This window comes from Prionailurus viverrinus, chromosome E2, assembly GCF_022837055.1.
Source record: "Prionailurus viverrinus isolate Anna chromosome E2, UM_Priviv_1.0, whole genome shotgun sequence".
NCBI lineage: Eukaryota > Metazoa > Chordata > Mammalia > Carnivora > Felidae > Prionailurus > Prionailurus viverrinus.
Genome location: NC_062575.1, coordinates 52,444,067 through 52,468,488, shown reverse-complemented (window position 1 = coordinate 52,468,488; position 24,422 = coordinate 52,444,067). Strand labels below are relative to the sequence as shown.

Below are 24,422 nucleotides of genomic sequence, written 5' to 3'. Positions count from 1 at the left end.
TAAACCTGTGGTTCTAATCTTTTTTGGGTCATGGATTCCTTTGAGAATTTAATGAAAGCTACAGATCCTCTCTCCACAAAAAATAAACGGAACCAAAATGCAGCATATTCTCTTAGGAACATTATGGACACTCCTCCAACCATACCCCTTAAGGATCCAAAGACCCTCAGTTTATAGCCTTTGCTTAGAATTTGCGTCTCTAGCCACATCTAACTAGGGGCAATCCAAACTCACCAACCACTGTTTTTCAGAGGTCATACCAACACCAAGGGAAACTGAAGACAGAGGTGATGGCTTTAGCACCTGCTAAACCACAAGGGTCCCTACTCCTCTTGTTACCTGATTCATGTTATTAAGCCACAATAACAAACTATAGGGTGAGGATGTTCTCTCTCTCCCACTGGAATGTAAGAAGTTCAAAAGCAGGGACCATATCAGATAGCATTACGTATTCCACCTAGGGCTGTACACACGCTAGAGAATTGTTGATTTGGTTTACTAAAGAACAGACTTACAACAATCTACACATTATCTCTTACGGTAAAATGAGATAAATTCACATAGTACAAGGAAAAGATAATGCTACAGAACTGGAAGATTTTAAAATGCCTTCCTAAACTGGACCCCTGGAGCTTGATGTGCAAGAATAAGCCTGTAAAAAATGTGCTTTCTCATCTCTGAAAGCAGGGGTTTGGCCATCTATGGCACATACGCGGGTTCACAGCAAACTACAGCCACCATTCCTTACAGGCCTCAGTGAAACTGCCAGTGGAGGCTGAGAGAGTGTGAGGTGTGCTGCTTCCTGCTTCCTGGAGCAATTGATTCAAGAAACATTCCCCAAGTTATCAAGCATGCTTAGATTCCTGGGTTCTATGCCTGGGAGATAAAATAATGAAAAGTACAGTCCTTCAAGGAGCTTAAGATGTAGTTGGAGAAAGAGAAAGGAAAAGAAAACAGGCAGTTCAAACACACAGTAGTAAGTACATCAGGGGCAAACTCAGACAAGGTCTGACCACCGATGGTCAATCGGGGAAGGCTTTCTGAGAGAAACAAAATCCGAGCCAGATCTAGAGCGCCTGCGTGGCTCAGTCAGTCAAGTGTCTGAGTCCTGATTTCAGTTCGGGTCATGATCTCAGGGTCATGGGATCAAGCCCCAAGTGGGCTCCATGCTCAGCATGGATTCTCTTAAGATTCTCTCTGTCTCCCTCTCTCTCGCTGCTCCTCTCCCCTGTTCGCACAGACGCTCTAAAACTTAAAAAAAAAAAAAAAAAAAGCCAGATCTAAAGAATTAAAATAAATTAGTTAAGTTTTTGTTGGTTTGGTTTGGTTTGGTTGGGATGGGGGTAGCAGGAGAACACCCCAGATAAAAGGAAACAGTACATGAAAAAGGCCCAGAAGCTAGGATTTCTGGAAGAGCTACAGTCATTCAACATGGCTGGAACACTGGGTGTAAGGAGGGAAGTGGACAGAGACAGGCACAGCTCCGGGGGGGGGCTTACATAAACCAAATCTATGTATGCTTCCCCCTTGCTGAAGTCACAACCCTGAAATGCTCTGGCTCTTCTTGGCTTTAAAAAAAGGGGAGGGGGACGCCTGGGTGGCTCAGTTGGTTAAGCTTCCTAACTCTCAGCTTCGGCTCAGGTCATGATCTCATGGTTTGTGAGTTAGAGCCCCGCGCCCGGCTTTGCCCTGATGGCGCTGAGCCCGCTTGGGATTTCACTCTCCCCTTCTCTCTACCCCTCCCCAGCTAGCTCACTCTCTCTCTCAAAATAAATTTAAAAAAACGCAAAACAAAACAAACACACAAAAACCAAACAAACAAAAAACACAACAACTTATTTTGGAATGATTTTAGAGTTACAGAAAAGTTGCAGATATGACAGAGCTGCCATATTCGATTCACCCAGCTTCCCCTAAGATTAACATAACCATTGCAGATGTGTCAAAACGAAGAAATTATCTTTGGTAAAAAAAACTAAACCAGAGATTTCATTTGGATTTTACCATTTTTCCATTAATTCTCTTTTCTGTTCCAGGACCCAATCCAAGATTCCCCAATTCCACTTAATTCAAAGACTTTTTAAAAATTCCTTCCTTGGGCACCTGGGTGGCTCAGTCGGTTAAGCGTCCGACTTCAGCTCAGGTCATCTCATGGTTCTTGAGTTCGAGGCCTCCATCGGGCTTGGGCTCAGTGTTGATAGATTCTGTGTCTACCTCTTTCTCTGCCCCACCCATTTGCATTCTGTCTCTCTCTCCGCTTCCCATCCACCCCCCAACATCAATAGCCCACTCTGAAGGTAAAAACGTCATTTCAGAACAGAATGGAAGTTACCAACACAGATAATATGAAATAGGAAAAACTGTTAGGGATTAAAGGAAATTTGACAAAAAGTGAAATCAATGACATCTTTACACAGGAAAGAAGCATGCACGCTCTCACACACACACACACAATGTTCACAAAAACAACTTGGCTCGAGGTGCTGCTTCCACTATGGAAGAGAAAAGAAATTCAAGCAGACCCGATTCTGCTTCTTCCATCTTGCCAGCAAGGAATAAATCCCTTTAATTTCTCTTCTCCAAATACCCCCACCACCCCAAGGAGCCAAGCCAAAATGCCCTGAACGCCCAACTCATCCTCAAAACAAAATGCTGGCAAAATCATCTGGGCTGTGGAAGAGGAAAAGAAGGATGATTCATCCTCTTTCCTAGATTTTCACTAAGAACTCTAAGCGTTAGGACAGAATTCCATTATGTCACAACAATCTTTATAAAGGCACTTGACCAAAATTAGTCATAACTTGCTTCTGTTACACGTATGACCTGCATTCTAAGCCTCCATCTCCTAAAATTCCAAAATCTGCAACAACCTTGATAAATGTTGACTTCTAGAGGGGCGCCTGGCTGGCTTAGTCAGAAGGGCCTGCGAACTCTCGATCCCGGGATTGTGAGTTTTGAGTCCCACGTTGGGTGTAGAGATTACTAAAAAAATTAAATAAATAGGGGTGCCTGGTAGCTCAGTGTGTTGAGCAACTGACTCTTGATTTCAGCTCAGGTCATGATCTCACGGTTTGTGGGTTGGGGCCCCGCATCGGGCTCTATGCTGACAGTGCAGAGCCTGCTCAGGGTTCTCCCTCTCTCCTTCTCTCTGTTCCTCTCCTCCTTGTTCTTTCTCTCTCTCTCTCAAAATAAATAAACTTAAAAAAAACTTTTTTAAAGAAAAGAACAAATAAATAAAAAATTTTTTTAAATGGATTTCTAGAATCAAGGATGAATCCTATGCAGAAGTCACTGCAATGTCAATGAAAACTGGCAATTTTTTCTACAATTAAAACACAATTGTTAACAATGGTTACCCCTGGAAGGCAGAATTTAAGGAATATTTTAAACTTTCCTTTATTATTTCTGCTATTGAGGGCTATTTGTCAAACAGTCATCAAATACATCAAGGAGCATGGTCCTATGCCAGAGTCAGAAGAGACGAGAAAACAAAAAAAAACAAACTCTCTTGTGGAGCGTATAGTGTAGATCTGCACTCCCCAATACCCTGGCCATTGAAAGTTTCTTCAAAATTAAATAAAACTTAAAATTCAGTTTCTCGGTCCCACTATCTACATTTCAAGTAGAAACTTAACAGTACAGAAAGTTCTATTAGACAAGGCTGATCTGCAAAGAAGCCCTGATGCTAATTCAGACCTTGGAAATAGGGAGGAATGGAGAAGGTTTCCAGAAAGCAAATATATATTTGAAATGGGTATTAAAGTGAGCATTCCAGGCCAACTGATGGCAGACAGCACATGCCACGGACCTTCCCTGCATCATACAACACCAAAATTTCCAGGGCAATTCCCCAAAAACCAAAAAGCAAAATACTTTAAGGAAGCATTATAAAAACGAATTGGGTGATAGGCTTTGATTTATAGTTTGCTGAAATAAACTTAGATGAAAATACCTAAAATGAGGAAACCAGATGATAAACTCCAATAAGGATCTCACTAAAAACGAGGAAGGAACACAGAACTGGAATTAACTGCCAGATCATTCTGGAAATCTTTAACAGGTAAGCCAAACTAAAGATCAAGGGGACAAACCAAAGAATTCGCTATGCTCATCCAAATACCTTTCAGTGGGAGAAATATTTCCCAATAATCGAGGTCAATATGTGAATCGAAGGTGATTAACCCCAGAGAGAGAGAGACAGAGACAGAGAGAGAGGAGAGCACACATACAAAACCAGCCCAGTAGACAGCTGTATAACAATTTGGTACTTTGGGAGGTGGGAGGGGTAATCCTCTTTTCTCTGAATGTTCCTACATTACCTAGCATGTGCTGCCTCAATTTCTTCATACATAAAATGGATACAAGGAAAGTATCTATTTCTGAGGGCTATTATGAGGATTCTTTGAGTTAAAAGATATAAAGCACACAGAACAATGTTTGGTACATAGGAAAGGACTAAGGAAGCAAAGGCTACTATTATCGCAGAAGCTTCTGAGGACCCAGCTTCACTTGGTGGAAAGGAAACGGATTTCCCCAGGGGTGAGCCCAGAGGGAGGAGGGATGCTGTACTGACTGTATTAGGAGGGGCGGTTTGAAAAGTCCAATCCAGGGGCACCTGGCTGGCTCAGTCAGTCAAGCGTCCAACTTGATACTAGCTCAGGTCATGATCTCGCGGTTATGAGACTGAGCCCTGTACCGGGCTCCACGCTGAGCATGTAGGATGCTTGGGTCTCTCTCGGTCTTGGTCTCGGTCTCTCTCTCTCTCTGTCTCTCAGATAAATAAACTTAAAAAAAAAAAAAAAAAAAGCCCAATCCATTCCAGGTTGAGGAAGCTTTGTAGACACCTTCCAACCATGTCCTATGGGCTATGACAACGCCCAAAGCCAAGGAGGGGACAACTGCTAGAACTTTGGATTTAGCTTTAGGATTTAGCTGTGGACCCCTGATACGCTGGTTTAGTATTATCAATGTTCAAATTTTTTTTTTCAAAAATCTCTCTGGTCTGCCCAGCTAGACTACTCTATCCCTCATTCGGGCATTAATTAGGCGCCTGTGACAAGTCAGGCACTTTACAAGGCAATAGAAAAGCACTAAGGGTTTTCAAGCAAGGGAATGCAAGTCAGGTTTTTGTTTAGTGACTTGCAGAGAGAATAAACGAGAGAGGAAATTATGTAGAGAAGGATACCTTGCAAGAGACTTCTACCGTCAAGCACATTACCTTACTTTTTGGATTTCCCAACGGCATACACTGTGGATTTCACTTGACTGGCTCCCAACGAATATTTGACTTCCCTGTGAGAACCCCTACCAATTTAGCATTTACTATATGACAAACATTTCATTCTTTACCCTCAGCTTCTCACAATAGCCCAGTGAAGCAGATACCAGTACCTTTAGTTTACACATGAGAAAACTTAAAGAAGGCTCAGGGAAGTCAAACAGCTTGTTTAAGGTGACAGAATAAATGGAGAAGTGGGATATGAATTTACGTCTGGCTGTCTAAATACCTATCCACACATTATTGGTGCTGGCCTGGGGCAAAGTCTTCCCCAGTCTACGTAAAAATGAGATTTAGAAACATATACCTACACATGTCCATGTAAGGCTGCCAACTTCCTTGAGAAAGGCTACCTTTGATTTTGATACTAGATCCTATTTTTTATAAAATAATAGTGAGGAAGGTTTTTCATTCTTTTTTTTTAATGCCCTCCTTGGCAAAACTACAAATTACAAAATTTGTATGTCTCTTCCCTCCACCACTTTCCTTTTTTTTTTTAAGTTTATTTATTTATTTTGAGAGAGAGAGGAGAGAGAGAGCACGCACACATGAGTGGGGTAGAGGCAGAAAGAGGGAGAGAGAATTTCAAGCACGCTCCATGCTGTCAGCGCAGAGCCCGATGTGGGGCTCGAACTCACAAACTGTGAGATCAGGCCCCAAGCTGAGATCAAGTCAGCACTCAGGCGCCCCTCCCACTATCATTTTCAACTGGTCTATAAAAGCCAAGTCCGGGAACCACTACACTAATAATGACATTTACATAGCACTCACCATGACCCAAGCATTATTTTAAGCTCCTTAAATATACCACCCCTTTTAACTGCACAGTGACTCGGGGAGTAAACACTACTATATTCCCCTTTTTATAGATGAGGTGCCTGAGGCACCAAAGTTTGAGTCTTGTCTGAGGGCGCAGAGCTGGCCAGAGGTAGGACTGGGGACTTGAAGGGAGGCCTATGCGTCTCGGTGAGAATACCTGAGGCCGCAGTCCTAACATTGTGAAAGCAAACAGACCTCAACCACTGCTATTTGGCCTATGACCTATAACATTTAGATGTGTGAGACACTTACTGATAAGACCCGAAAACTGACTGCTACCTGGGGGCAAGTTACAAGATAACACATCAGTAGCAGTCGTTGCTCTGCAGAGTCAAAATGCCAGCATGCTGCCCTTGTAGCCCTCTTCCGTGGCGGTTACCTGAACAGTTTAATTAACCAAATTGTTCTCTTTCATTCCCCCCGAGAAAACTGAAAGGCTTTCCAACCTTAAAGAGTTTGCACATTCATCTTGGCATTCAGTTCTCAAAAGAAATCTAGAATTAGAACACAAAAGCCTTTGTGGTAGGTAGAGTACGTATCCAGGCTCATTTTATAGACAAGAATTTAAATGAAAATAAATGACTTGCCCAAGGTAACAAAGTTGGTGAGAAGCAAAATGAAAACTGACGGCAGAGAGGGTTCTGTACGTGGCGTGAGGAATCCTAAGAATGAAAGGACTGAAAGACGGCAGAGACTACTTTTTCCTGGTTTCTATCTAAAACATATACCTTTAGGGAGCACCCGGGTGGCTCAAGTCAGTTAAACGTCTGACTCTTGATTTTGACTCAGGTCATGATCTCACGGTTCATGAGACCGAGCCCTTCGTGGGGCTCTGCGCTGACAGCATAGAACCTACTTGGGATTCTCTCTCTCCCTCTCTCTGCCCGCCCCTCACCTCCCTCTCCCTCTCTGCCTCCCCCTGCCCCTGCACTGACTCGAGTACGCGCTCCTCTCAAAAATAAAGTTAAAAAAAACTAATAAAGTAAAATAAAACGTAAGATAAAATGTATGACTTTAATTCAACAAATATTGTGTTCCTACTGACAGGTTCTAGGATATATGCGCCCAGTGGGTTAACAGAATAAATGGGAGAACAGAAAAAAACTCCTGTGGTGCTTCCAAACCTATTTTGCAATTTCTTCCTGCTGTCTGAATATAAACCCCCTCACATTTCAATTGAACCTCAGGTCTTCCAGTATTCTCTCTCATGAAAGAATGACCAGTAAATAAATGTGTGTGTGCAAACGTCTTATTAATTAACAATAAAAACAAGGTAAAAATTTAAATCTCCAAATTATTCCTTATTCAAGATAAAATATGAACTTGGACCATATTCTTAAGAAGTTCTTTCTTATCGTAAGATGAAATCTATCTTCCTAGTCTACCTATTCTTGTGTTGAAATGTTTGGTCACACTTCTCTAAGATAAGATCAGGAAAAATCAGGCCACTGACCTTCTAAATTTTTTACTTTCTGGTACAGAAACAGGATGTTCCTTGTTTCACCTGTAAGGGAAGAATTGCTTTTGTTTTAATAAATGGCATATAAACTCTCGCAGGGAGGAAGAGACGTGTTTTGTATAACTAGTACTCTCAACAGCGTGGACACCCTAATATTGGTTGAATGGGAAGGAAAAAGGAAAAATAAAACCTGTTTCCCTGTATCTCTATCCTCTGGAGCTACAAACCTATAGGTTTATTCCTTCTTCTGCTTAATAGCCCTAAATTATTTAAATCTTAAAGAATTTTGGTTCATAGAAGGGAAGATATAACTAATGTGATGTCCATTCTTGATTTTGGCCAAGAAAAAGGGAAAATAATATATGAATGGCTTCTCTTTTTAAAAAAAAATTTTTTTAAGTTTATTTATTTTTTTTTATTTAAAAAAATTTTTTTCAACGTTTATTTATTTTTGGGACAGAGAGAGACAGAGCATGAACGGGGGAGGGGCAGAGAGAGAGGGAGACACAGAATCAGAAACAGGCTCCAGGCTCTGAGCCATCAGCCCAGAGCCTGACGCGGGGCTCGAACTCATGGACCGCGAGATCGTGACCTGACTGAAGTCGGACGCCCAACCGACTGCGCCACCCAGGCACCCCGAAGTTTATTTATTTTTGAGGCAGAGAGAAAGAGCGTGAACAGGGGAAGGGCAGAGAGAGGGAGACACAGAATCCGAAGCAGGCTTCAGGCTCTGAGCTGTCAGCACAGAGCCCGACTCGGGGTTCAAACTCACGGACCACGAGATCATGACCTGAGCCAAAGTCAGATGCTCAAACGACTGAGCCACCAAGTGCCCCTTCTCTCTCTTAAAACAAGCATCGGGGACACCCTGCTGAAAAGAGAACTAATGGATTAGCTATGTGATCAGCCACAAAGCAGACTTCAGTTCTCTTCTCTGGGGTACACTCAATTCTTTTTTTTTTTTTAATGTTTCATTTTAGTTTTGAGAGAGAGAGAGAGAGAGAGAGAGAGAGAGAGACACACACACACACACACACACACACACACACACACACACACACACGGCATGAGTGGGGGAGGAGCAGAGACAGAGGGAGACACGGAATCGGAAGCAGGCTCCAGGCTCCGAGCCGTCAGCCCAGAGCCCGACGTGGGGCTCAAACCCATGAACCGTGAGATCATGACCTGAGCCAAAGTCAGCCACCTAACCGACTGAGCCACCCAGGCTCTATAAAGTGAGAACTACGGCTCTGAACCATGCTACCTCAGGAACCTACTAGCTCTGTGACCTTGGGCAAGTCCCTTCTAAAAGCCTCAGTTCCCAGGCTACAAAATAAAATACCACCTACCTCAGAGAACTGTTGTGAGGATAGGAGGGGAACACTCTGCAGTCTCCTGGTACACAATAAGCATATTGTTATCAAATGCTAATGCAGCTAATAACTAATTCAATTATTATTCTAAGAAAGGGCGACTGCTTTAACCTTCAAAGGAACTAGAATCCAGCAGATATCACTATGACTAATTTCTTGGTTTTCAGCTCAATTTTTCCTTCATGTGTTTATAACACCAAACATAATACAACCATACGGAAGCAAACAAAAAAAAAAAAAAAACCTTATCCTTTTGTTAAAAAATAGTAGGAAAAAAATTTTTACTCAAAATTCTACAACACAGAGATAAATACATACAGCACTTTGGCATGTTTCTTTTAGTTTTCCCATATATATTTTAAAATAACTGGGATCATACTGTTTATAGTTCTATATCCCACTTTTTTCTCATACTTAATTTTATTTTGTGTGTACTTTCCCATGTCAAGAATTCTCCAAAAAACATCCTTTTTAAATGACTCCGTATTTTTCCATAAAGCAACCGTTTCTCTAAGGTTAAAACATTTATTTACTGTTTATTTTTTATACACATCACTAGAGGCAGTATCTCTGTGTACAATCTTGGTCCTCATCTCTATTTCTTGGTCCATACACAATCTGTATGTTGATCAAGGATCTTATGTCACTTAAAACATTGCCAAAATGCTTTTTAGAAAGTTCACACCAGTTTTTGTGTCTGACAGTCCTGATCGCAGTGACTATTACCTATTTCCTTTAATTCCCAGCAAACAGAGACCCAAAACCTCTGGAATTACAATACAAATGGGGAAGATCTGTTATTAAAAGAATGCTTTCATCACTTGTGGTAATTTGTACCAGGTCACTATTATTCCATTCTCTCTCTCTCTCTTTTTTTATGTTTACTTATTTACTGGGGGGGGAGGAGCAAACAGAGAGAGGGGGAGAGAATCCCAAGCAGTCTCCGTGCTGTCTGTGCAGTCCAATGTGGGGCTCAGTCTCACGAACACTGAGATCATGACCTGAGCCTAAATCAAGAGTCAGCCAACAAACTTGGAAAAGCTACAAATATCACTCAATACAATTCACTTTCTATATTAAAGTCAGGACTTAAATGCCTTTCAAATAATTTTCAACTTATTAAGAAGTGTATGGATAAGGAAATGATGCCCCATTATATGAAAAAGCTGGGCAGACAATATGTAGAAAATTCAGAGATGTAAACTTTAAGTTTTATGTACTTGTCTACACATAAGTTGTACCTTAATTTTTTTAATAAAAAAAAATTTAGAGGATCTGTACACAAGAAAACATATGGGGGCGCCTGGGTGGCGCAGTCGGTTGGGCGTCCGACTTCAGCCAGTCACGATCTCGCGGTCCGTGAGTTCGAGCCCCGCATCAGGCTCTGGGCTGATGGCTCAGAGCCTGGAGCCTGTTTCGGATTCTGTGTCTCCCTCTCTCTCTGCCCCTCCCCCGTTCATGCTCTGTCTCTCTCTGTCCCAAAAATAAATAAACGTTGAAAAAAAAAATTTTTTTTTTTAATAAAAAGAAAACATATGTATTCCTTGTATTCACACAGAACATGAAATCCTAACTATTTTAGCTAATGCTGCCATTTTTAAGCCTTTATGGCTGTTGGCTAATGCTGGGCATATGCCAACAGTGGAGACTCACTGCCTGAGCACGGAGAGGACTTTTTCCCTTTTCCTCATTTACCAAAAGTTTTATCTGCATTCCTCTGGTGACTGACCAATCAGAGGAAGAAATCTCCTAGAAGTCAGCAACATTCAAAAAGTATTCAATTATTTCAGGCCATTAGAAATGGTACCACAAAAGCAGCATCCACCACCCTTCTACCTACGAACTTAACGTATCTGGAAAATAAAGACCTAGTGATACTTTTATCACCGACCATTCAAGTACACTAATCCCAGTGAAATAATTCCCTTGAAGTGAAAGCCACTCTAGTTAAAGATGCAGATTTCGAGAATCTAATAATCTTGTATTAATGCAGTACTGGCTTTCATTTGTACACAATCAATTTGCTACTGAACAAAGAATCCTTTTTAATTGCCCATGGCAATTAACGGTAATCATTTTCTTTTGTCTTATTCCTAAGAACTACAGGCTACAATAGATGAAGCCGGGATTTTGACCTTTCTTTTAAATGGAGACAGGGAGAAGTACAATGCAACCTTTTTTTTTTTTTTTTTAAATGTTTTACACTTCAGGAAGCTATTAGTTGCAGCTAGCCAACATACTTTTACCCCAACATTATTTAATAACTTTTTGAATCGTGTTTTTGAAAAAAGCATTGTAAAGAGTGCCACACAAGTAAGGGGCAAGGTGTAGTTTTATCTGTAAGTTTCTAGTTGCCTAGAGTGTTTTCTCTTGAAAATTGTCAATCAGGAACCACTCAGATACTTTCCTACTTACCAAAGAAAATACAGCTTAAAGGAATCATTACATGACCAAACATGTCTTTCTTCTTTCCTGTGGACTACTTTACTTATATACAGTTTTGTTTGTTATACCCGGGTTTGCATCCAGGTCAGAATTCAACCCCTCAACTTTGTCAACATGCTGGCTAGAATGACAAGCTGGTACTTGGAGCTACAGATTCTTTTTCAAAGTAGTGTGACACAGAACCTACTGTGTGCTCAGTAGTCTCTGAATATGGAAGCCTTTAAGACTGTCAATATGGGGCTGCCTCTCAAATGCAGAAATTTATCAGAACAGTCTATTCAACACTTGCTTCCCTCACCCACTTTATATTATTATATAGAGAGTTAACCGTTCACAACTATAAATTCCTTAAGGGGATGAACTATAGCTTATTCTTACATCCCAGAAACACAAGGCAGACTAATAAAATAAACACGGGTTTTAAAATTAGACAGACATAGCTCTCGACTTATTAGCTGTGTAACTCTGGCCAAGACACTTATGACACAGTATGTATATATACATGAGGATTAAATGCTGACCAGGAGGGCATGCCCTCTGAGAGTTTAAAGCCTAAAAATGGCCATTATATTTGGTGCACATCTCTCCACCCACCTACCGCGCAGATAAAAACAAAAAGGCTTTGGCACCTGTTGGGTTCAATCAACATATATGCAGCAGGGGGCCTACCAGTACAAGGTTATTTTGCTAGGTGTGATGGGAAATAAAAGATACATGAGGGTCCCCACCCTTAAGGAGTTTACTATCTGGAGAAAGGAAACAATCAAGCATCATTAGCTAAAATAAAGCAGAATGGGAACCAATGGAGTACAATCCCTTCATCTTTCCAACGAAGAAACCTTAGCCCAGAGAAGTGAAAACAATTTGTCGAAAGTCACACAGCTAGTAAGCAGCAGAGTCAGGGCTAGGACCGGAGTTTCTTCATTATCAACTCAACATTCTTTATGCCATAGGAAGCTGCCTCTCAATTTGTTCAAATTTGCCAAGTGCAAATATTACCATAACGACCATTTTCCAATAATAATGCAGAGACACTAGAAGAACAAAAAAGGTATGAAATACCACAGGTACACCATGCAACAGTCACAACTGCCACAAATTTCATAAAATGAAAACGCTCATTTCAATAAAGGAAGATGAAGGAGATAGGCAAGTCTGGCTATTTTCAACTAAAGTAAATACTACTTTCCTGTGATGATGGCTCATGGCTGAAAAGTACCTGGTTCTCTGCTAATATATCAACTTAATGGTGTCTCCCAACCCCAAAGAAGCAAATAAATGAAAATCAGACTGCCAGATGCCGAAAGTTATTTTCAAGAATTCTTCATAGATGAAGCCTCATTAAAGCACTGTATCAAAAATTAAATAAAAATAAACTTTCAGGAAGATGAACATGAATGATTTGTTTGCACTTCTTAATACCAGCAATTCAAGTACTATTCAGACATTGCTATTTGAGAGCCTAGGTCAACAATGACTCAGCTTGAAAGATTCCATATTGCTTTTAAAAGCCGTGTACGGTTTTAAGTTATGTAGTCAATACAATCTGGATGCCACTCTCCCCCAAAATTATAAACTCTAATTTTCACATGAATGGCTGAAAAAGAGATAGTGTTTATGTTTGAAAAAGTATACGACAAAGGCAATCCAATTCGTTTTACTGCATCTCCCAGAGAAAGGGCCCTTCCTTACCCCCCAATTCCAGGCTACAGGATTTGATGTAGGGGAGGGAAAAGAGGTGGGGGTGGGATGAAGACCAGCACCAGGAGTCCAGTCCCAATCCCAGCTCTAACTTGGTATGTGGTCCAGGACAACAAGAATCTAAAATCAGAGCTGGACAGCACACTAGACTTCAGACTAGGAATGTGAAGCCCAGAGAAGTGAAGTGATTTGTTCACGGTTCCCACTAATTAGGTTAAGGCCTAGACCAGAAGGTCTGCTGCCTGTATTTCCAATACGCCTTCAATTATGACAGGAAGCCTGTCACCATGCCCTGTGCGAGTTCATTTTCCCATCTGTAAATGAGGAGGCTAGACTAGGCACGGGTTTTCAAACTGTGTTGTCCAAACCCAAGGGATTTCGGCTAATCGCTTTCCCTCTTCAAGCAAAGACTCTCCAAGTTTATGTATTTCATGTAGTGTGAAAAAGAAATTTTACACAACTAGACTAGACGATCAATAGAACGTCACACTGGCTGGGTAAATTAAGACACCCAGGTGGGGAATGACAACAGTCAAGGCAGATCACAGGAAGGCCCTGCAGGTGGCTTAACACCTCTCAGAAGGCCCTCCACCTCGCAGACTGAAGATGTGAGAGCAGAGCCTAGAGGGAGATGGACAAACACTCTCACCTCATCAATCTCCAACTGTATTGACCTCATGTGTCTCCTCATCACATAAGAGACCACAGAAACACCTGAGAGGCTACAGTTTACAGTCATCTGTGAAACCCTCGCTCCTCCCAGATTGTCCTTTGCCAAAAGTTACCATCAGGCCAAAGGATCTGCACGTGGACAACTTCTTCCATGTAACCTGTATCAAGAAGAATGACTTTTCTGATTTTTTTTTTTATTGTCCTAAATGCTTTGGCCTTAATCGTGCCAAGAAAAAAAGAGAAAATAGGCAAGGGAAGGGAGAAATGGTCAAAAGGATAGTTCAAAAAGAAAAACAGCAAGGGAAGAACTTTGATCAGACTAGTATTACAAGAATTTTCTAGGCACTGCAGGAGACCTTAAGACGTGTTACTAGGCTGAAAACAGTCATCCACCGCCATCTCCTGCTCCCCATCCCATTCCCAACTGGCATATTAACTGTTCCAGAAGGCCAAGGCTACCACCTCAGATTTCTGTAGCACCCAATTCCATCATGAAAGCAAATGCTGACACCGAGGTTGGAGCCTTTGCTACCATCAGAGAAATCTGACAATCTCTGTAACATCAGTTACCAGTTTAGGAAGAAAAATCAGCTTTGTTCTTCTGTCTCTTCTCTTCCTATTATGTAAACTTAGGGTTTGGGCATGGAGAACCTTTCTATGCTGCCAGTGATGTCAAAACTCTGAAACACAAGTTTAAGCAATGCTGCACACACAGTTGTTTTAATTCTTAATTAGCTATCACTTCCCCTTTAAGAATAAAAAACAACTATTTATACCAACGTGGAAAACAAATTCTAAAATAAATCCAGAGAATGAATCATAATTCACAAGGCCAAAATTAAAAAATGAATGGAAACCAACAGGAAGATGAACCAAAATTCAAGTCAATAATGGTGAAGACATATGCTATAGGTAATTAAAATTGCCAGACTCTGCTTGGCAGAAAATTTAAGACCTAAGAAGTCAGAAGCTAAAGAACCAAATGGATGTACCATCTAGCCCCCCTCACTGTATCATATACAAATGTCCTAACTTTTGATGAGTCAATAGTCCAATTCTGCAGATAACAGTGAATACTTTTTTATTTCAAGTGTTCTCGTAGAACTATTTCTAAATAAGTGCTGAAGTAAACAAAGTTTGATCAGAGCTCAGTTAAGAAATAAAAGTCCTTCCAGTAAATGCTCCTCCACAGCTGGATGGCTGCTTTAATATGCAATTGCCCTAGGCCACAGGGATTTAAAAAAAAAAAAAAAATCAGGCTTTTGATTTACTTAAGAAATAAAATAAATAAACCCATAACATGCAAAGGTTCCCGCTCCCAAATTAAGGACAGAAAATGGTTAGATGGCTTTTCTGTAAAACACACCTCTTTCTCTGAGTAAATTTCCTGAACCCCACTCCCAACATAAGCTCACTAAAGAAAAAGCTTGAGAAAAGGTAAAGGTAATAATTTCTCAGGTAATAAGACCAAAAATCCAATCGTATCAGCCAGTTCCTGGCACTCTTCTCTCACTCTACCAAATCAGGTCACTCACAAGGCTTGGGGAATGTCAGGGCCCACCCACAGACTCCTTGTACACCACTGAGTCCCCCACCCCCACCCCGCCCCCCCTCCAGCATGGATCTGCCCAGAGGCATTCAGCTCCGGTGGCTGGGAGCTGCCTGCAACACCAGAGGGCAGAAATCTGAGTGACACTTGGCACTCTCTCTTTCAACAAACAACCGCAACGGGCTTTCCAAACTCAGGCCTTAATTATTTTGAAGACCAGGAAGCCAGAGCCTTCCTGGGGCAGAGGTGAAAAGAAATAAGCCCACCCTCCCAGAGGTCACACAGCAAACCCGAAGCCATTAGGGAAGGCAAGGCTGCAGCTTCTGCAGCCCCAGAGCAGTAAACACCAAATGTGGCCATAACCCCTGGTGGGACTGGGGAGAACTTGAGAACTAGCATTTCCCCAGCCAGAGGTAAAACAAAAATTAGACTGTCATGGGGTGGAGGGGGGAGGCAAAAAAGCACACCTGTAAGTTCTTCCAAGGGGTGCTGGCTTGGAGGTGGAGGTGGGGAAAGGGTACAACTGTCTCTTTACAATAGCTCAGAGAAGGAGGAAGGGAAAGTAAGAGAAAAAAAAAAAACAAACAAACAAAAACCTGTGAGCTGCTGCACTCTCCTGTTCTGAAGGACACAAAGCTGCAAAGCCCAGGGATCAGAAGGGGCTGGGGAGTGAGACAGGAGTGAGAAAAATAAAGGTGCGGGGGAGGGTAATGGAAAGAGACCTGCCCCCTCACCACCACGAACCTTGGCAGAAGTAGGGGAAATGGGGCAGACATTCCCAGACTCCGGAGAGCAATAACCAGCCAACCACCCCCCATCTAGGTCTCACAGGATCCTTGGGGATAAAACCCTGAGGGTCGGGGTGCTGAGTGAATCTTTGGTCTAAACCACAGTCTAGAGAACCCTGGATCCAACCTAGCCCCTTCCCCTCCAAAGCTGAGTACTGGAGGCTAGAGGAAGACAAGACTGAAACGGGGAGCATTCAGTGGGGATGGGTGGGTCAAGGGTGGGGAGCTGGGAAAAAAGCAAGCCTGACAGGAACCAAACGGAAGAGAAGGCGCTTGGCAGGACACAAGGGGAAAGAAAAGGTGAGGAAAGTCAAGGTAGAACAGACTTGGGAAACGGGTATCAAAAGAGAGGGAGAATCCATCCAACCACTGAGATGGCTCCAAGAGGGAGCTGGGGGGTGGGGAGGCAGCCGATGATCAGAAAGAATGGTTGAGAAGACATCTCTACCATTGGGCAGAACTGGGGGAAGAACTCAAGGAGGAGGTAAAAAGCAGGACAAAGGAGAGAGAATACACGAAAGGAGAGATTGGAGGTCGAGGCCTGAATCAAAATGGTGGGGGGAAGAGCAGGTCAGGTGGAAAACTTAAGTATTGAGAGGTAACACGGGTGGGATGCAGTTACAGAGAGACCAGGATTAAAGAGAACCACTCCAAGAGGGGAACAGCAATAGGAAAGTTAAAATGAGTCAAAAAAAAAAAAAAAAAAAAAATAGGGGGGGCAAGTGGACAGCTCCAAAAGGGGCAGAGCTGGGAGGAAAATGTTACAGCAGACGGGGCAGAACTGAAAGAGCAGGTGCAAAAAGGATTCGGGGCAGGCCTGCGAGATGCAGCAGAATGGGAAGGAAAGGGGGTGATGGATCAGAGAAGTTATCAAAGATTTAGGGAGGTAAAGGGCAAGCCTAAGAAGGGCCAAAATGGAGGGAGGAGAGGACTTTAGAGCGAAGAGGAGGCTGGAAGCAGGTCTCAAGCAGAGAAGAACTGAAGGGGAAACAGGTCAAAGAAAGAGGGAGCGAATGAATGAGACAGCTCAACAGTGCCAATGAGGAGGTGGGGTGGAAAGGAAGCCGCAAGAACACTGGACAGAACTGGGGCCTGCAGGGCAGCACTGAGGCTGCGGACAGGCTGAGTTAGAGAGGTCAGAGAAATGAATGGCAGAAATGAGAGCTGCAGGGTCACAGAAGGGGGAGGAGGCTGCTTCATGGAAGGCAGAGTCGGGGAAAGCGAGCAGGTAAGAGGGCACAGCAAGATCTGAGATTGGGCAAAAGGGCAGATCGGGAAGGTAGAAAGGTCTGGAAGAGTGGGGAAAAGGCGGGGGGGGGGGGGGCTCTGAACGGCAAATGGGAGCCAGATCTGCGAAGGGGAAGAGGCAAGCATGGTGCATCCCAGTCCGAGAGGGGGCAGGGGACTGAACTGAGGCATGGAAGGGTCGGAGAGGCAAGGGGCATCCGGGAGATGCACGGGGTTCCGCGAGTGGGCAGTAGGGGCCCAAGGAGGTGGAATTAAGTCCAAGGAGAAGACCTAGGGTCAGCAGTGCCAAGACGAACAAGGTCTCAGATGGATCTCGAAGGAGGTGGAACTGCAGGTCTTAGAGGGACAGTTCCTGGGGGTGCAAGAGAGGACGGGTAACAGTAGACGGGTCAAAGAAGGGAACAGATCAAGGGTGGTGTGAGTGGAATCCAAGAAGGGGCAGGACGGACACGAATCTCAAAGTGAAGGTCCAGAATTAAGGGATGCAGAAATGCAGAAGGGTCACTGAGGAGGTGGGTCGCTAGAGGACCGCAGAGTCCAGGAGGGGCGAAGGGCACTACTGACGGGCGGAAAAGGGAAGGGGGAGGCGCAGAATTGGGAGAAGAGTGGCTTAAGTGAGGAGGGGGTGGCCGAGGCAGGCACCGAGATCCCAAATGGGTCGGAAGGTGGGGGCAGACGCGGGGACAGCAGGGCTGGGGCGAGCAGGGGCAGGTCCGAAGGGCAAGCGGGCCCCGTGGGCCGGGCCGCTGCGCGAAGCAGCGGGGCCGGCGGGGCCCGGGGGGCTGGGGGGCCGCTCCCTCCCCTCCCCCTCCGGCTCCTCCATTGTTCGCGGGCTCCGGGCCCCGCCGTCCCCGCCTCCCCTTGGACCCCGCAGCGGGGCGGCGCCCGGCCTCGCCGCCGGGGCCCGCGAGCTCGCGCACTCACCAGCTGGGCGCCCTCAGCGCGGCTCCGGCCTCCAGGATCCCAGCAGAGGCGACGGCGGCCCCGGCGCCATGTTCTGCTGCTCCTCGTCCAGCGGCGGCTGAGGCGGCGGCGGCGGCGGCGGCGGCTCCGGCGGCGGGGGGCCGGGCGGACCCTCCCTCGCGGGCTCCCTCCTCCGCCTCCTCCACCTCCTCCTCCCGCCGCGCCGCGGCTCTCCCTCGGGGCGGGGGGGCGGGGAGGGGAAGGGGGGAGGGGCGGGAACCAGGGGGAGGGCGGACCAGCCCCGCTCGCTCGCTCCCTCCCTCCCTCGCAATGGCGGCGGCGGCGCCTCCTTCCTGCGGCCGCCGCTCCCGCCGCGCGCGCCCCTCGCCAACTGCGCGTGCGTGGCACGCGGACCGTTGCAGGAGGATAACGGCCCCTGGGCGCGCGCCGCAAGGGGATAACCGGCGCCAGGCAGGAGATGAGGCGAGGGCGTCTACGCACCCGTGGGGCTCAGTGCCACTACCGCGGCCTCTGGCTGGGAACGGGCGCGGAGGCCATAGTGCGCGTGCGCCCCAAAGAAATGCCGCTACTGCGGTGGCTGCGACGCGAGACGGCACCAGGCAGCCCGCGACCGGGCTGAGGAAACGGGGTGGGCAAGTGCGCGTGCGCGGGAGGGGCTGCCTAGCGCGAGACGGAGGGAGTGGCCCGCGGGAGTCGCGCGCGGCCTTGCGCGCGCCAGAGGCAGCCGATCCCCTCCTTGCGGGGGCTCGTGGAGAAAGCAGGAGGGGAGAGACATGGCCCGGCTTTGGGGGCGGGGGCGAAGGGCGCGATCCCGCTCGCGCGGGACCTGACCAGCCAATGGGAGGCAAGGGGAGGTGGGTTTGCCGCGCAAGCCTCAGCCCCTGGAATAACGGAGGAGGAGAGAGGGAGCGACGTAACGTGGGGCAGCGGGGAGGGGCTGAGGAGCAGAGAGGACACCCAGCGAGGGAGTTGATTGGGGAACACGAGGAGGCGTGGCCCGCCTCACCCCAATCCATGCCGGGCAATTTGTCGTTCCGGAAGAAGGGGCAGGGCTGGGGAGCGCGTGCTCTTTCCCTCGGCCGTGATGAAAATCTGCAGGCAACGCGCTGGTGGATACGAATTGCTTGGGATTCTGTGTTCGACCGATGCCCGGGAGAGGGACGAGGGTACGCTCCTGCGTACAGCCCTGACCTCCAAGTCAGCGTTGTGCAAATGACTGCAAATCAAATGTCAGTTCCGGCCCGTGGAGGGTAACAGTAGTGATGGGAAGGGGGCACTGCGGTAACCCTTGAGTTCTTCTGAACCGAGGAGGGGGTTCCTCTGGGATCCCTCCGGAAGTACGCGTCGTGGAAGACGAGCGTTCTGGGCATCCAGTCAGTTTTTACGGAATGCATGAAGAAAGGCTGTTTCCTATTGCATTTTGCGTTTCTTTCTTCAGTCTCTTCGTCTACAAAATGGAATAATAATCGTAACTCCCTCATGGGGTTGCTGAGAGAATTAAATGAGCTGTATCGGTTAAGTACTAAAAACTACTGCTTTGCAAACGTTGATAAACAAAATTACATGCACTCAAGTTTTAAAACATCCCATTAAATAAAGGTTTTTTTGATTACCGATCAGAGTCGTTTCCCTCGACTTTTTTTAACTTGGCATTTTTATGCATATAATCTGATTTTTAGATGTGCATTACTTTCCTTTCATTTTGTTTTGTTTTTCCGAGTTTGTTTAACCAGTCAAGTGCGTGGCCCAGGTTTTCTTTAGGCTGTCATCGCGAACCTTGGTTCCTAAATTATTTTGAGATCACTTGAGGGAACACCGGATCCCCCCACCTCAAATTACTTAATACGTCTTTTTAACTCCCAATGCAATGTTCCAGGTCGTTCCATTCTTGGAAAGACTGTGAACTGACAACACCCAGAATAGAGAAGACTGGGTTCACTCTGGACCTAGATGTCCTTCTCTCTGTCTTTTGGAGCCTGTCAATTCTACGTTTGTGCTTCGACTCTCAGCTTAAAATCACTTCCTCAGAGCAGCCTCCCAGATTTGGTCTGACTCATCCTTTGATGAAAACAGGTACTTTATGCTAGGTGACATTGTGTTAAACATTTTTTTTAATTTATCTAGAGAGAGAGAGAGGGCACCAGCGAGGGAAGGGCAGAGAGAGAGAATCCCAAGTAGGCTCTGCACTATCAGCACAGAACCGTGAGATCATGACCTGCGACTAAACCAAGAGTCGGACGCTTAACCGACTGAGCCACTCAAGTACCCTATACTTGGTGATATTCTAAAGCACGTTAAACATATGAACCCACCTAATCCTCAATATTTTATGAGTAGGTTATACAGTAAAACCTTGGTTTGCAAGCATAATTCATTCAGGAATCATGTTTGTAATCCAAAGCATGTATCAAAGCAAATTTCAAGAACCACTGGCTCAGTTGTGATCATGTGACATTCCCTATCCCATACTACTCACTCGTATTGCAAGACATCGCTCGTTTATCAAGTTAAAATTAGAAATGTTTGCTCGTCTTGCGGAACACTTGCAGAACAAGTTACTCACAATAAAAGGTTTTACGTAGGTGTCATTGTTGTACTAAACCAAGACCCAGGAAGGCTATACAGCTAGTAAGTGGCAGACTTGAGATTCAAACCCAGATAATGGGGGTCAGATGACTACAACTTATTACTTCTTTATAGCACTCCACCAGGGCTTGAAGTTCTGTGTTGGCATCACCATTTTATGTGCGAGCCCTTTGAAGGCAGGGGCTCTGTCTGGCTAGTTCTGCAGTCTGGCAAATGGCCCACAATAAATACTAGTTAATAAATAAATGAATGAATCCCATGCTAAACAAAGGGGATGGCCGAAAAGACACAGTCCTGTCTGAGGACTAACTCTTACCCCTTTTTCAGACGCTAGCTCATATGACCCCCTCTTCCAGGAGGCTCTCCCTAAGACACAGGCTTGGTCTGGTGCTTCCTCTAGGTTCTCACAGCCCCGTGGGGCCCTTCATCCAATCCCTGACCACCCTGGGTTGTCCCTGCCTGGTAACAGGTCTTTGTCTTCCATCAGACTGTGAACCCCCTGAGGGCAGGGCCAGGGCTATCTCAGTCACTGTCGATGTCTCCAGCACAGGTCCAAGCACAAGGCAGGGTCTCAAGCAGTGTTTTCCTTGAATGAACAATTGAACTTATCAAGGAGGGTCTTCCCAGCTCTGCAATTCTTCTTTCCAGTTTGCCAGAGGGCCGGTGTTAGCAAGCCAACCACAGGAAGCAGGCTTCCCTGGGGGCAGCCGCCCCCTCACTGCCCTGCTAGCCTCCGCTCCAGGATAAATAAACAACCGAGTAAACAATTAGCTGACAGAGAGAGAAGTACCAACTGCTGGCCTGGGCCGCTGCCGAGATTTCCCAAGCATCTCCCAGAAGGGCTCCGAGGACTGGAACTCAGACCAGCCAGAGAGCCGGAGTAGGTACGAGGCAGGCGGAGCCTGGGGTTCTGGACCCCGCTCGTAGAGATACACAGCCAGAAAAATCCACTAAAGAGTTTTGCAAAGAGGTGAATGTGCTGGCGTATATTCTCTGTACATTCCTCAGAGTCTGAAAAAATCAGGCAGAGGGTGGGGACCGGGTCTGCGCTGGACCAAGAAGTCAGCGAGCTCACAGCGCCGCCTACAAACCGAACAGAGGAAGCTGCCGCCAGCTGATGCCGCCGGGAGGACAGAGAGCGGTGAACTCTTCCGCCATTGGTCGGCAGGGCAGCCAATCACGAGGAAGGAACGGGAGGCGGGGATGCTCGGATCCCCGCTCGGATTCACTGCTGGATCCCGTCTCCAGGCCAGCGGTTGAAACGAAGCGGTCACGCACTTAAAGGCTCATGGAAGGATGGATAATGAAAGAACCTCCCAATTTCTACAGACTTCAAAAATGGAAATATAACATAGATACGGAGAAGTCCACAAATCACAAGGGTACGTACAGCTCCCTGAGTAATTCACAAGGAACACACCCCCTGTGGGGAGTATGGGTCTCAGAAGCCTCCTGGTGACCCCTTCCAGTCACTCCCTCCCACGAGGAAAATCTTTATCCTGATTTCTACGGCCATAGATCAGTTTCTCCCGTTTTTACACTTTATAAAAACGGAATTATGCAACCAGTGTCCTCTTTTAATCAACCTTGTGAGATTCATCCAGGATACTGTGTGTACTTATCGATCGTTCATTCTCAATGCTGTGTAATATTCCACCATGTGGATGAAATACGACGTATGTAGCCATTCTATTGTCGTGAGCATCTAGGTAATTTCCACTTTGGGGCTCTTGTGGGTAGTGCTGCTGTGACAGTCTAGAATACGTCTTTTGGTAAACATACGTATTCATTCCTGCTAGGTATGTACCCAAGTGAAATTGCTGGTTACAGGGCGGGCATGTACTCACCTTCCCCAAAGTGAATGTACCAATTTCCATCCCAGGAGTCAGGTGTAAGAATTTCAGCTGTCCCACCTTTTCCGTCTTTTTAATTTAATTTTGGCCATTCTAATGGTTGTTCAATCTTATCCTTTTTAGTCTTAATTTGTCTTCCTCAGTGATTTATGAGGTTGGGCGTCTTTTCATAGGTATAAAGTCCATTTGAATAGCATCTTTGGTGAAATTATATATATAACATATATAATATATGTTATATAACATATAATATATATAATACATAACTATGGGCAAAATAGGGGCGCCTGGGTGGCTTAGTCGGTTGAGCGTCCGACTTCAGCTCAGATCACGATCTCGCGGTCCGCGAGTTCGAGCCCCGCGTCGGGCTCTGGGCTGATGGCTCAGAGCCTGGAGCCTGATTCCGATTCTGTGTCTCCCTCTCTCTCTGCCCCTCCCCCGTTCATGCTGTGTCTCTCTCTGTCCCAAAAATAAATAAACGTTAAAAAAAAATTAAAAAAAAAAAGAAAAAAAAACAATGGGCAAAATATGTTATATAATATATATTATATGTTATATAATGTATATTATGTTATATAATATATATTATATGTTATATAATATATATTGTATGATACATATGTTATATATGTTATATGTTATATAATATATATATTATATTGCCCACTGTTATATATTATTTTCTTTAATTATTTAAAATTATGCAATACTACATGAATTTCTTGTCCTTGCAAAAAAATTAAAATACTCTAGATTAGGGACGCCTGCCTGGGTGGCTCAGTTAGTTGAACTTCAGACTTCAGCTCAAGTCTGATCTCATGGTTCATGAGTTCAAGACCTGCCTCAGGCTCTGTGTGGATGACTCAGAGCCCAGAGCCTGCTTTGTATTCTGTGTCTCCTTTTCTCTGCACTCCCCTCCTCCCCCCCCTTAAAAATAAAGAAATATTTTTTAAAAACCTCTAGATAAAATTCAGTTTCCATGGAGAATCTAAACCCATCCCACTTACCTCTCCAGAAATGTGTTTGTTTTGTTTTGTTTTTTCCCCCAGATCTCTCTACACACTTACACGAACGCAGCATAGTATAGTGGCTTGAGGCATTGACTCTGGAGCTGGAATGCCTGGACTAGAATCTCAACCCCACCATTTACACTAGCTGTGTGACATTGGGCAAGTTACTCAACTTCTCTGTACCTCAATTTCCTCATCTTTAAAATGGAGTTGATAATATTAATACCTACTGCACGGGGTTGTTTTGAGGTTTCAATAAGCGAATCGCTTAGAAAAATACCTGGAACAGGGGTGCTTGGGTGGCTCTGTCAGTTAAGCGCCCAACTCTTGATCTCAGCTCAGGTCTTAATCTCAGGGCCATGAGATCAAGGGCTGGCTCTGTGCTGGGCATGAAGCCTGCTAAAAGAAAGAGAGAGAACTACTTTCTGTCTCTATAAATTTGCCCGTTCTAGGTACCTCATGTAAATGAAACCACACATTTGTCCATTTGTGTCTGGTTTATTTCACCCAGCATGATGGTTTCAAGTTTCCTCCACGTTGGTTGGGGGCGTGTATCAGGATTTCATTCCTTTTTAAGGTTGAGTAATGTTTCAGTGTATATATTACATCTTGTTTATCTATTCACCTGTTACTGGACATTTGGATTTGGGGCTATTGTGAATTGTGTTGCTAGGACCATTGATGCACAGGTATTTGAACCCCCTTTTCAGTCATTTG

At 45.1% G+C, this 24,422-nt stretch overlaps 1 protein-coding gene across 1 annotated transcript in view; it reads right to left on the bottom strand.

The window, feature by feature from the left end:
- The window catches only part of ARHGAP35 (Rho GTPase activating protein 35), a 125,450-nt gene extending 106,980 nt beyond the window's left edge, over nucleotides 1–18,470 (bottom strand). Inside the window, exon 1 of the mRNA XM_047835419.1 lies at nucleotides 18,257–18,470. The gene's annotated coding sequence lies outside the window, so the exon portion shown is untranslated. The remainder of the gene's footprint in view (nucleotides 1–18,256) is intronic.
- Between the last annotated feature and the right edge of the window lie 5,952 nt (nucleotides 18,471–24,422).